The sequence below is a fragment of the Maniola jurtina genome, chromosome 5, assembly GCF_905333055.1.
Source record: "Maniola jurtina chromosome 5, ilManJurt1.1, whole genome shotgun sequence".
Lineage (NCBI taxonomy): Eukaryota > Metazoa > Arthropoda > Insecta > Lepidoptera > Nymphalidae > Maniola > Maniola jurtina.
The window spans coordinates 12,640,151-12,654,894 of record NC_060033.1 but is presented as its reverse complement, the minus strand read 5'-3'; the positions used below and the strand labels follow the sequence as shown (position 1 = coordinate 12,654,894).

Below are 14,744 nucleotides of genomic sequence, written 5' to 3'. Positions count from 1 at the left end.
TCGCTGCGCGTCGGAATTTCAATCACCATATAGGTACGAGTAGGTGCGTCGAAGTTTAACCTGTTCGACTGTGTTCCATGTGTAATGCGTTACGTATTATAAGCTTCTTGTTAAATTCCTACATGGTTTTTACATCAGCCATGCTAATTTTATAAATGGTAGGTATAAACAATTTGTACTAAACTCTGTCAGTTTTTCTGTTACCCTTTCACGGCCTATCCGGCGTTTAGGCGTTTGGTACAGAGACAGCTAGCATCCTGGAGATGGACATAGACTACTTTCATGCCGGAAAATCAGAGAGTTCTTAAGGTGCCCACGCACTTGAACTGAACTGCAGCTGAACTGCGCGTCGCGTCAGCGCCCCGCACGATATTCTCTCCAGCCGCGACGCGCGTACGTCACTGCCGCGCGTCACTTTACGCAGCCGAAAGCTCAGCGTTGGCCAGACGACATCAAAAGAGACACAAGAAGCCGAGGGAGGGGTTCAGGCGGCTACATGAGACCTATGTCCAGCAATGGACATCTATCGACTGAAAATAACGATAATGATGATAGGGAAAATGATGGACTTTTTAGATATTATGGTGCAGTGTTATGAAGCAGTAGGTATAAATAAAAAGAGAAAGCAGTATAATCGCACTAATAATTTATTCGTTACTTCATACACCACACTAATATAATCACTCTGATTTAGTTGTTACATTTACACCACACTAACAACTGTACTGATTTATTACTATATTTACATCCCACTTATTTACTCAATTACACTCAATTACACAAACTGACAGTTTTAGCTTACAAATGTGTAAGGCAGAATAAAAGCACCAAAAATGAGTTCGCAGGGCATTTACTCCCAACCAAATGCATCCGGTAGTGGTGGGCTGTGGTTGGCTGTGATTGACTGTGTTTGGCTGGCTTGGCTGTGATTGGCCGGCTTGACTTGGCTTGGCTCGGATTAGCTGGTTTGAATGGCACGTTGTGATTGGCTGTGGCGGCGTGGCTTAACAGTAAGGAAGTTTAAAGTAAACATGCGTAAGTACAGACTATACCTAGTTGTTACGAAAGCTAACTAGTAGAAATGACAATGTTATAGCCTCCGCAACCTTGGCGAAACCTTACAATGTCGAGTTCGTTGCACCTCGTGGTGTGAATCCCCATTAACTTATTTATTGTTTCCACTTAGTAACAGATTATGTTATGGTATTACGGTCGACAGCTACTCAGCAACTATTTTGCTTTATTACGTACCTAGTTTAAGACGAAACTTTAAAACCTAGTCTACTGGTTGTTCGAACTATATGTCCTGCCTATTCTCACTTCAGCAGAGTTAACTAGAGCAGGTTCACGGTTTGATCCTGAATGTAAAAATATAAAAGGAAAACCGGCCAAGTGCAAGTCGGACTCGCTCACCGAGGGTTCCGTACTCGGGTATTTTTTTCGACATTTTGCACGATAAATCAAAAACATGCCATATAAATAAAAAATCAGACAGACAGACAGACAGACAAACAACAAAGTGATCCTATAAGGGTTCCGTTTTTCCTTTTGAGGTACGGAAAAGCAGACTGACTATACGCAATCGCCGCCACTTCGTGCACATAGGCACGGCGACTTACATATAAATTACAAATTGTAATGGTCGCCATCGACCGAGTTGCCGAGCGACTAGTCGACCGTGCATAAGAGCAATAAATGAATTTTCTTTTCCTTCTTTCTTGATAGCTGCTTCGCTCTTTAACCGACTTCAAGAAAGGAGGAGGTTCTCAATTCGTCGGTTTTTTTTAATAGTGAATTGGTGAATTGGCGACACCGATAAAAGCATTTTGTACTCAGTTGGTGCCACCGACAAAAAAAAGAAGAAAAGTAAACAAGTGTATTTGTAGTTACGACTTTCAGTTGCGTTTGATACGATGCAAAGGTTGTAAACTCGCGTCTGTATTTATTTTTAAAACGCTGCTAGGATGTCGCTTCCCACGGTCTATTGTTGTAGTTTTTACACAGCGGTCTCATTCCGCAGGATAAGGCAGCCTTTGCACCATGGCTGTTCGATGGTGTGATGCACCTCCCTGGCGCAGTGGTGAGCGCTGTGGTCTTACTAGCTGGACGTCCCGGGTTCGATTTATGGCGGGGGAAGTTTGGAATTTTATAATTTCTACATTTTCTCTGGTCCGGTTTGGTGGGAGACTTGGGCCGTAGCTAGTTACCACCCTAACGGCAAAGACGTTCCGCCAAGCGATTTCGCGTTCCGGTACGATGCCGCGTAGAAATCAAATGGGTATGGGTTTAATACAACTACCATACCCCTTCCAGGTTAGCCCGCTTCCATCTTAGACTTACCACCCGGTGAGATGGCAGTCAAGGGCTAACATGTATCTGAATAATATCTTATAAGGGTTCCTTTTTTCTTTATACTTTTCCACCAGACCTATAAAATAAAGCTATCCTGTTGGTGACTTCATCGCTTCACATCACGCAGCCCCTGTAAAAGGCAGCCTAATGCATTCTTGTCTGAATTAGATATTTCCTCATACAATCGCTTTTATAGATTACTTCTCTATTGTTGTTCATTTATCAATGCTCATTTGAAGGTATATTACTTTTGCTAAACAGATTTTCCCACTTAGATCGAACTTCCTTCAGTATTTTTTAAGTAGGTACGTAATCCTATAATAAGTGTAAATTAATTTATAACACCCAAGACAAGTTAAGGTTATAGTAACTAGAAAAGAGCTGATAACTTTCAAACGGCTGAACCGATTTCTTGGATTATAGCTAAGAACACTCTCGATCAAGCTACCTTTCAAACAAAAAAAACTAAATTAAAATCGGTTCATTAGTTTAGGAGCTACGATGCCAAAGACATATACACAGATACACACGTCAAACTTATAACACCCCTCTTTTGGGTCGGGGGTTAACAAGATAAAGTTAAACAGCACTAAAACCATACTACTACCCACGAACTGCCGATAGACATAGCATAAAATTGTGTTTCTGTCGCTCTGTGTATTTTAACATTGTACCTACTATATTTGTATGTATTTATGAACTCAGAATGTTTTCCACTCGATACAATAGCCAAAAAAAAAAATTTTTAGAGACCCGTCCAATTTTTTTCGTATAAAATGTAGCCTATGTTACCCGGATCATAATAACGAATTGATAGACTCCTCATTCATTCAAATCGGCCCAGCAATTTAGGCGCTAACGGTGGAACACACAGAATCTGATACAAACATACATATAAAACCATGCATACATATATACATAGACTGTTAAAATCATAACCCTTCCTTTTGGCTTTGCCGTAGTCGGGAAAAAATATAGAGGAACCACGTCAGACCCTCAGACCGCTACCACGTCACAAATCTTGACCTATCCAATTTTGTAAAGCTTTGATTATGACGATATCTACCTATAGCAACTCACTTTGTCTAAGGGTGGTTACAGACTAGCGTTTTCCTGCCTGTTTAGGCAAACGCGCTTTCGCGCGCGCTGTTTTGCACTTCAATACATCGAACTCGCGTGTGTATACCTTCATTCCGGTTCGCTCGAAGTGATCGAACCAATGCAGTAGGTAAGTCAGTAGGCTTATAAGCGCGTCTACGCTTGTACGAAACGTGCGTGACAAAAAGCACGCGTAGGTATACGCTGCGCGCTACATTTCGCGCTTAATAACTCAAAATTTAAAAAACTCCCGACACATAAACTTCTATAAGAAAACTAGAAAAGAGCTGATAACTTTCAAACGGCTGAACCGATTTTCGTCGATTATAGCTAAGAACACTCTCGATCAAGCCACCTTTCAAACAAAAAAAAACTAAATTAAAATCGGTTCATTCGTTTAGGAGCTACGATGCCACAGACAGATACACAGATACACACGTCAAACTCATAACACCCCTATTTTTGGGTCGGGGGTTGAAAAACGAATTTGTACGCGCAAAATAAACGTTAATCAGAAACCGTTCTTAGTTCACTCGGCATTAACTATTGACAGTAAGTAGGTGGTACATCTTACGAAAAAAAACAATACCGGCAAGCTGTTTAACGCCGGAAGAATATAATTTTAACCGTAGTTACAAAAAAGCACCCAAATGACACAAAAAGTTTGTTTGCCATCATCAATGAATTTGTCATGCTACTGATTTCCGAACTTTTTTTAACCTGTAGGTGCTTACCTAATTGTATTCTTCAACTAAGTGGTTATTTAAAGATCTTCCTTGAAACTTGAAAGTATCGTAAAAGAGTATTTCGAAGGTAGCTAAGAAGGTTGCTGGTACGTAACCGTTTTTACCTGTATCATCTCAGTTTTTCAGCTGTATAATCTAGACTTTCTGAGCCTTTCTTTCTAAGATAAGTATTTATGCTTAAGTTTTTATTTAAAATCAAAGTACTTAAGTATAATGTACTGAATTTATTTGGTAGTCTTATAAGACTACCATTAAACCTGCTCTTGGTTATCATCGATTGTAAAAAATATATAACGATATACTAGATAACGCCCGCGACTTTGTCTTCGTGGATTTAGATTTCTTTAAAATCCCGTGGGAACTCTTTAATTTTTCGGGACAAAAAGTTGCCTATGTCAATTCCCGGGATGCAAGCTACCACTGTACCAACCATATAAATCGGTTAAATGGATGGGTCTTCAAGAATCCCGTGGGAACTCTTTGATTTTTCGGGAAAAAAGTTGCCTGTCAATTTCCAAGATGTAAGCTAACTCTGTACCAAATTTCATCAAAATCGGTTAAACTGTTGGGTCGCGAAAAGCGACTGACGGACATACTTTCGCATTAATAATACATAACCCTTCTTTTCACTATGTTTAATTTTTACTTTTAGTGTGACTTAGTAATTTTTAACCGAAATCGCTAGATGCAAAAAGTCGCTAAAGTGATCCAGCCTTCCGCTGTAAACAGTCCGGTAGCACAATTAATGCACAATTATTACGAAACCTTGTTTTTTAGAGTTCCGTACCTCAAAAGGAAAAAAGAAATCCTTATAGGATTACTTCTTGTCTGTCTGTCACGAAATTTATAGTGTATTTCCGTTGAGCTAGAATCATGAAATTCGGCAGCTATCCCTAGGTCTTAAAAGCACACGTAAAGGAAAAAACCCGAAAACCGTGAATTTGTGATTACATAACAAAAAAAAAATTAGAATGTATTCATGAACAAATAAATAATTAAGGTAGTATATTTTAAACTTTCAAAGTAAGATTAAGTTACTATGACAAGTGAAGTATCATATGAAAGGGCTTTACCTGTACATTCTTAAACAGGTTTTTATTTATTTTTATGCATAAAACTACTTTATAAATAGTGCAAAATGTCGAAAAAATACGACTGTAGTACGGAACCGCCGGGGCGCGAGTTTGACTCGCACTTGGCCGGTTTTTTTGTTGTGTTTGAGAAACATTGTTTATGCAAAAACGGAAGACCATCAACGAACTTGAACATCATAGTTTTTTTTAAATGACCGTTATGTATATTTAAAACCCCTTTGTATGGACTACCTAGTACCTACCCACTCGAGTCTTAGACCATAAAATAATATACATACAACACAAAATAATGACTTCATTGAACGACAGATTATAAAGACCTTTATTATGGCTATCGAAACTCAAGTTTTACAAAACTCGAATTTTTTTCAAGAATAGTTATTTCGGCGAATTTAACATGCTTCTGTTCTCCGAACTTGACCCTCGAATATTTTTTAACCCGCGATTGTATATCCTGTCTATTTATGGAACATGGAAAATCTATTTGTGTATAAGCATAAATTACCAAGTGAGGAATATTCTTTCAGCAACACGCCAAGGAGGGGAGATATGTAGAGCGGTCCGATAGTCATTGTCCATTGTCATTCTACTTCTAGCATTTCCGCACTACCTTTTGACTTGATTGTAAAGAAAGGAGCCGAGGAGATAAGTCTCATGCGACACATCAAGACAAGAAGCTAATTGCACTTAAAAACTGGCACAAAAAGCTTAAGATCGGGAAGAATCTTATTTAGTTTATTGCGGAAACTCCGACCACAGACGAATTCGAATGGCTAAAGCTTGAAGTTTTCGCTTCAATCAAAAAATCAACACCAGTGACTTTCTCGGAGTTCGGTGTGGCACCTGATGAATCTCCCGTGGGTTCTGTCGCTAGTATATCAATATTTCGCACACATTCTATAAGTCTATAACCTAACTTTATAATATTTTAGGAAAGTGGTCCTTCACTTTGTCAAAGGAAAAGGTTGCGTCTACCTCCCTCAATGTCTTGGGGAGAGGCCTCTATGTTTTTGAAATATTCAAATCAGATCTCGATGTGTATCAGTTATTTTTGTGTATTTGTGCTTGAGCTTATTTTAAAGTAAGAATAAATGATTATTTGATTTGACAAATTCTCACTGTGCAAGAACTGTGTATTGTAATATTGAATTAGCAATTTATCCTGTATTGACTTCCTCAATATTTTTAATAACTGATTTATATACACTGTACTATGCTTGTTTATCTATTAGCTTCAGAGTTTCCCGAGTCAGACGGTTATCAGTCGGTGGTAATGATGCAGTTTTTTTAAGGAAGCCATTCTGATAATCGCTCTGTTGATCGTTCTGTCGACAATATATCAAGTATCTCGAGCGCTGGGACCTCGGGGTCAGGTGAACAGCTGAAATGGAGGCTCTGACCGTTCATTTTAATAATCTTTTTATTCTTCCAGCGATCCCAGCAAGGTGTATGAGTTTGGAGGATCAATTCCTTCATATTATTTTGCCCAATAGGCGTAGTGATGCTTCGTACCTACAATTCACTCCGACATGAAAGACAGACAAGTCTTACGGTGTCTCATAACTAATAAATTTTCTCTTTCTGCAGATATTTATCACTGCTGATGCACAATATTCGTGGATTTAGGGTTTTAGCATACGCCCATTCCCTAGGACAGGATACAAGAAATCTCTGTGGCCTGTACCTTTCATCAAGATCGTTTCAAACAGATAGACCCACTCCCACATTTATGCTTTTACCTTATTGATTTCTATGGATAACAAAAAAAAACCGATTTGAAAAGGGTGACTTTGAAAAAGGGGACTTTGGAAATAGGTGCAAGGAAGCGGACCGTATATGGTAGCGTGTTTTTAATGCTTGTATCTAAAGCGGAATTTACATCACGAAATTAGTTTCAAGACATTAATTTAATTATCAACTAGCTGATGCCCGCGACTCCGTTCGCGTGGATGTAGGTTTTTTAAATTCTCGTGGGAACTCTTTGATTTTCCGGGATAAAAAGTAGCCTATGTGCTAATCCAGAGTATAATCTATCTCCATTCTAAATTTCAGCCCAATCCGTCCAGTAGTTTTTGCGTGAAGGCGTAACAAACACACACACACACACACACACACACACACACACACACACACACACACACACACACACACACACACACACACATACAAACTTTCTCCTTTATAATATTAGTGTGATTGCTCGTGTAAACGACTAATTTCGTGATGCATCGAAATCTGTTTTAAAGGGGACAACTAAAGAGTGGTGATACAAATCTTGTTCTACTTGTTACGCAGGCATAGTCAGGCTGCAAAGCTAGACGTGCCTGCTTAGCGTTCCCACAGTCACCGCAGAAACGGACACCCATAGCACAAATATAATATATATGTATATAATATATATGTATAATATAATATATATGTATATGTCATGCTGACACCTGACGCAGCAGAAATCGCGAGCACCGTGCAAAAGGACTGGGTACCGACACATCACAATAAGTCATAGAACCCTCCGCCACAAATCGGCAGAGCAATTACGATAAGCCTTTGTTAGAGTTCTAGTTTCTAGTTTCTTTTTTCTTTTCTTTATAGCCGTACCAGCTGATGCCCGCGACTTCGTTCGCGTGGATGTAGGTTTTTTAAAATTCCCGTGGAAACTCTTTGATTTGCCGGGCTAAAAAGTAGCCTATGTACTAATCCAGGGTATAATCTATCTCCATTCTAAATTTCAGCCCAATCCGTCAAGTAGTTTTTGCGTGAAGGAGTAGGTTTCCTCCCTGCCTCGGAGACCAAGTAAGGTCTCCGAGGCAGGGAGGAAACCTCCACGAATACGGACTTCCAAAGTCGGTCACACATCCAGTTACCGACTTGGGTCAACGTTGCTTCACAATTTCAATCGATTGATATGCGTTGTCACAACTAAGCCACACGTCTCCTTCTTGTTATAGTTAGTATAAGTATTATGTAAAAGTTTAGTAATAAAATTAGGATAATGAAATGTGGTTTCCTTTTGCATCCCCTGCAATTGCACCCAATGTAACTTAGTAACTATTGCATCTTACTGAATTTATAGCTACATAGGTAACTTAGTAATAAATCAATTGATAAATCTAATCATAGATTGTTACTACCTATCATAAACCGTTTAAATGACTTTGTGAATTGAACAACGGAATTTTTACAACCCCCCAATAAGATAATCCGACTAACAAAAACATTGCTATAAATATTGATATAATGTAGTCGATATCTTACTCAGGAAAGACAACGCCTGTCTGTCTGTCTGATGTAGGTCAGTCTGAGGAAAACTTACGTAGAAAATCAAAACCGGCAAGTGCGAGTCGGACTCGCACACGAAGGGTTCAGTACCATCGTACATAAATATAAAATTGTTTTTTTTTTGCGATATAGCTTAACCACAAATTCACGGTTCCTACGACGCATTCCATTTTCGAAATCTAGAAAGATTCATACTGGGGGTTACTGGTCGTCAAAAGCACGTACAGGTACATAAAATAACCCTTCCTTTCGGCTTTGCCGTAGTCGGGTAAAAACCGGCCAAGTGCGAGTCAGACTCGCGCACTCACAGAGGGTTCCGTACTCTGGTATTTTTTCCAACATTTTGCACGATAAATCAACTTTATAAGTATCAAATATCATGTCAAAAGTAGGATTTTAGTCATTATCCTATGGGTGAACCGTACTTTTGACATGACAGTTGACCCATGAGTTAAAATGGCGCGTGAGAAGTCATTTTGCACGGACTATATTATACACAGTTACATTGGCCATGATTCACATAGGAATCATCCTAAATGACAAGCGTTAATCCCAACATCTGTAAGACACGGCGCTTGTAAGGTTTTCTCTAGGTCTTACAGCGATGAGGCAATAAAAACTTCGATACAATGTAATTAAATACAAGCGGTTAGTTGCACCAGTGTAAATATACTGGGTAATTTTCCTAGACAACAAAGTGCAATGTTGGCAAATTGCATGATTCATCATTATCTCACTGACCCATTGCTGGCTCACTACTGAGCACGAGTCTCCTCTCAGAAAGTTTTTAGGGTCCCGTACCTCAAAAGGAAAAACGGAACCCTTATAGGATCACTTCGATGTCTGTCTGTCTGTCCGTCCGTCGTCTCTGCCAGGAGTGGGAACGACAATAGTGCAACGGGTGGGGTTTGAACTGGCGACCTTTCGGAATTCAGTCCGCGCCATTTGAGCTATCGAGGCTCTACATATTTATTTTTATACATAATAGCTTTTGATTTATCCTGCATAATGTCGAAAAATACCCGAGTACGGAACCCTCAGTGCGCGAGTCTGACTCGCATTTGGCCGGTTTTTGGTCATAGTCCATCACGCTGGTCAAGTACCGATTGGCAGATTTCACACATCTTTAGAATAGAATACAATATATTTTTAATCAAGTAGGTAAACTTTTACAAGTGCTTTTGAATCGTCAAAATGATTTACGACTGGTTCGGAATGCCGTTCCTACCGAGAAGAACCAGCAAGAAACTCGACAGTTGCTCTTTTTAACCCCCGACCCAAAAAGAGGGGTGTTATAAGTTTGACGTGTGTATCTGTGTATTTGTGTGTCTGTGTATCTGTGTATCTGTGTATCTGTGTATCTGTCTGTGGCATTGTAGCGCCTAAACGAATGAACCGATTTTAATTTACTTTTTTTTGTTTGAAAGGTGGCTTGATCGAGAGTGTTCTTAGCTATGATCCAAAAAAATTGGTTCAGCCGTTTAAGAGTTATCAGCTCTTTTCTAGTTTTCTTGTAGAAAAGAAGGTTAGATAACCGTTAGGTTCATAATATTATGTCAATTGACAAATGTCAAGCTGTCAAGATGGACGTTGCCTAAATACATAATTATTTATTTGAAAATGATGTTTTGGAAAACTCAGATACTTTAGATCGTAGGCGCGGAATAGTCCGGTCGTGGCTAGTTACCACCCTACCGGTAAAGCCGCTATCGTAAAGTATGGGAACGATAATGAACGATTCTGATACTGTGTAGAAAACAAAGGGGTATGGGTTTGGTAAAAACTGCCATATCCCTTTCAGGTTAGCCCGCTTCCATCGTAGACTGCATCATCACTTACCATCAGGCGAGATTGCAGTCAAGGGCTAATTAATGAATATTAATAAAAAAATTATCTTCTCTTGTAGGTATAATGTGCTTTTTCCAGGAACATACTTTTAATAGATTGAGAGAACTACTTAAAGATTACTTTGAGAACATTATGGGGAACACTCAGGCATGCAAGTTACATCACAATGTTTTTCTTCACCTAAAGAAGTGATATTTAATTGTTTGAAATGCAAATGACCTGTAAAGTCAAAACTATAATTAAAGTATAGGTTACACATAGCTACCATACTTAATTAATTAAATTTAAATATACTTACTATAAATAGAATCAGTTAAAATAAGATGAATCATTTCTATACCTACTTCAACACTGCAGTTGCAATGAAGATATACTATATTTAGATAAATCAGATTAAAAATGTTTGTTACTATGTATATCTTATCTCCAACTACAGAAACTAACGTTATTCATAAACTTGACATTGTTAAAATAAAACAATTGCATTACATATGACTGGTTTACGACTATCATTCACACATGCTCAGATGTTAAAATACTTATGTGTGGGCGAGTTTATGGACCATTTTAGAATTTGGAAAACGAATTTCAGATTCTCATAATTCACCTCAAAGGCCAGGCCTAAACGGTACAGAAAATCAATAATAACAAGTTGATCACACTAAATTATGCGTCACATTACATCCCAATGATGAATGACGAGTAGGTACTTAGTTGGACAAAAAACAAGACCTAAAGCCTACAGAGTGAAGTGATGCTTAGGTGCAGTTGTTTTTAACCCCCGACCAAAAAAGAGCGGTGTTATAAGTTTGACGTGTGTATGTGTGTATCTGTCTGTGGCATGGTAGCTCCTAAAGTAATGAACCGATTTTAATTTAGTTTTTTTTGTTTGAAAGGTGGCTTGAGCGAGAGTGTTCTTAGCTATAATTCAAGAAAATCGGTTCAGCCGTTTAAAAGTTATCAGCTCTTTTCTAGTTATACCTTCACTTGTCGGGGGTGTTATAAATTTTTAATTTACACTTGTATAAGGACTTATTATTAAAATTAGGGTTGTTTTCTTTGACATATAATTGAAATTGGTATTTTTAGTTGAAAGTATGTGGGCACTGGCTCCTTACAGTTATTAAGTAAACCTCTCGTTTACATTAAACTTCAGCATCTGCTTCACACGCTACCATACATTGCGTTTTCCTAAAAATATGAAAATCATAATAACATAATGTTCAAGTATTCAGAAATTACACTAATATGAAAATTAATCAAGTACATTGGGCATTCTTGGTCGAAGGACATTTCAAACCAGTCAGTGGTAGATATTTTCTTGAGAATTGAAAAGTACTTGTAAAAGATTAATCTAATAAAAAAAATTCTATTTGCTTGTCTGGCTGAATCTAGTCATTGGGCTGATTTGTTAAAATTTGATAGAATTGATTGATATGCATTGTGTATGTATGGAGCGTCTCTATTTTGAATCAGTGGCAGGTGATTATTACTTAAAATTGTTTAATTTATTGAAAATTTTTGATATGTGTATCAACATGTAATAAGCAGGTATGTATATGGTAGTTCAAGCCAATAAAACATACAAGAGTTGTGTCATAATAATTTATTATTATTATGCTTTGTTATTACGATTAGCATTATCATGATTGCAAAGAAATGTCCTTAGTGTTCAGAGGTATTTGAAAAATTATTACTACAGATACATTGCAGTTGGGAGGTTTCAAATGCATTCAAGCATAAATGAGGAGCTCGTAAACAAAACTGGATTAGTCCACTACTTTCTCAAACAACTTTTTTTAGGGTTCCCTCTGTCCAGGAAGAAAAAAGAAACCTTATATGATGAGTTGTCTGTCTATCTGTCTGTCATATCAGTCAAGACCCATCTAGCAAATCAAAACATATAGGGTACTTTCATTGACGTAGAATCATGAAATCGGGCAGGTAGATTTTTCTTACTTTGCATAGGCGTTCTATACAACTCCTAAACAGCAATAGGGAATGTTTGAAAATCTGGATGAAAAATGTCTCCAGGTATAAATATTTGTATACAAGTGCATTTATGTTTGTCTGTATATCATTTTGTAATAAATAAGGGTCAAATGTGGCACAGAACAAAATCTGAGCATCGGACTCCACTCAGTCTTGTCTGTCTTAACCATAGAGTATTTTTAAAAAACTTGATCTTCAGACATTATCATCATCATCATCATCACCCTAATCATCACAATCATGATCATCATCGTCATGAAAAATAAAACAGATAAACTGAGCATTATGTCTAGGTTAGAACAAGATAATGCAATAGATAGTCATAACTTGTAACATCCTACTAGAAAAATGGTCATGCTAGTGTATAAATTAACTTAAAAGTGTTACAAAACTACTGGTAGGCTAGCGTCACTTCACACAAAGATCATTTTAGTGTTAAGGCCGCCTTTGCAACCTAGTACAATAATTGTTTTTCTTCTCGGTTTACGTATATGTATGTTCTGTTTTGTTGCAATAAAGTTGCAATAAATAATACAACTACTACTACCTACTAAGGAGCTGGCTGCTTGGACACCAGCAAAAGCTGTGTCTCAGTCACAGAGAGTTGGGTGAAAGGATTTTCACATAGGACCGATCACCCCCCTGCTGCTTGTTTAGATACATACTATTTTAAGTTTTTCTGGACTCACCAGCAGGTGGGAGTGGCGTTATCCACGGTGTCCTGGTTGGCCTGCGAAGGAGACTCGGCTCCCCGCGCGCCACCCGCCACAGACGAAGCCGTGGTGCCGTGTACCACCTCACTGCGCCCACATCATGCACCGCACTGTATTATCTCCACCGAATTGACACCACTTGCATCGCTACCTGAAAAACACCACTACACTTGGAACTGTCAACCACTGCCCACTTTACAGGTATCACTATATCTCAGTCACTACACTATCGGGAACTGAGGCACTCGCGGCGGGCTCGCAAGACGCCCCGGGCGCCGCGTTCACGCCCAATATTACACCAAACGAAATATATCCCACGAAAATATGGCAGGCAACCTTCACATAAAATGAACCCGACTCATCACGACTCCGCCATGGTATAATGTAATATTTATAAACTTTCACGAGTTAATTATAGACCAGACGTTACTATTAACGTTTGAACATAAGTAAAAGATGAGAAAATAATATTTATAAATAGATTCGGATTATTTTGATACAAATCTATATCTGTCGAACATCACTGCATACACACCCCTGATTCGGGTGGAGTGAATCCTCTTCTTACTTCTAATAATGCTTATATTATACAAAATTTTGCACGGATTATTTAATAAGACTACAATTAAATGACCTACACCCTGATAACTACAAAGACATTTTTGTAGCAATGACAGCGATCCGTATCGGCTTCACAGAACCTACAGAAAAATCAACATGTCTGATGTCGTCTGCTTTACAGAAAGGTATTTTATCATCGCGAGTTTTTTTCATAGAGATAAAGGGGCGTGGTCAACTATGATTGTGAGATAATGTAACGAAATGTTTTTGATTTGATCTTATTGATACATTTTATTTAGGTTTAATCAGTGATAAATAACATATCTATGTATATGTAGATAGGATATCTGATTTCGATTATTCTTATTGTGGTCCACTAAGGCCTGAGCATAATTTGATGAAACATTCGTCTTCAACAAGACGTGATTTGTCTACCTAATTTTACTAATCTTATTTTGTGATGATACGAATGACTTAAGTAGATACATAGTAAATTATTGCACGGCGAGAGTTAGTGCCTTCACATTCTAAAGACTTCGATTTGCTTAATTTACAAGTATCGTGTAACTATATAGTTATATTTTTATATCTATTAAGACCTAAACCCACTTAAGTATATTGATCAAATATATGTACCTACACAGTAATGATGATAAATAAATTTCATGTTAGAATTCTTTTTTCCCCTTTTTCTCAAAAATTGGTGGATGCGTGTTTGTCGAAGTCCAAATTTTTTTGATCTAGACTTCACGACAGCTCGATTTTTAATTTAATAAGGTTTTAACTGTATCATACGATAAAACAGAATCGGAAGAAAACATTTTAATGGGGTTCACTGTTCAGTTCACTATCTAATTGATCGGCAAAGCACAAAATATTAATTTCTGATATAACGGCAATCTAAAGCTACCCCGATTGACTGTACATCGATATCAATGATCAATTAGTATGTAACCATAGAGTTAAGAAATGTATTAAAAGTACGATGTCCAAATCTTTCGTAGACAATAAAAGTAAACAAATTATCTATGATCAGTATCAGCTGTGCGCTGTGCAAACCG

General features: G+C 37.9%; 1 protein-coding gene and 1 long non-coding RNA gene across 5 annotated transcripts in view; one reads left to right on the top strand and one right to left on the bottom strand.

Annotated features, from left to right (window-relative positions):
- The window catches only part of LOC123865545 (guanine nucleotide-binding protein G(s) subunit alpha), a 34,127-nt gene extending 20,177 nt beyond the window's left edge, over positions 1-13,950 (bottom strand). The window contains exons 1-2 of one of the 4 annotated variants that reach the window (XM_045906635.1): positions 13,658-13,950; positions 13,099-13,273 (exon numbers count right to left, since the gene is read on the bottom strand). The gene's annotated coding sequence lies outside the window, so the exon portion shown is untranslated. The other 3 variants (XM_045906632.1, XM_045906633.1, XM_045906634.1) reach the window with 3 other exon arrangements.
- Positions 1-14,744, top strand: part of LOC123865565 — a 417,170-nt gene that overhangs the window by 14,421 nt on the left and 388,005 nt on the right. The window lies entirely within an intron of this gene.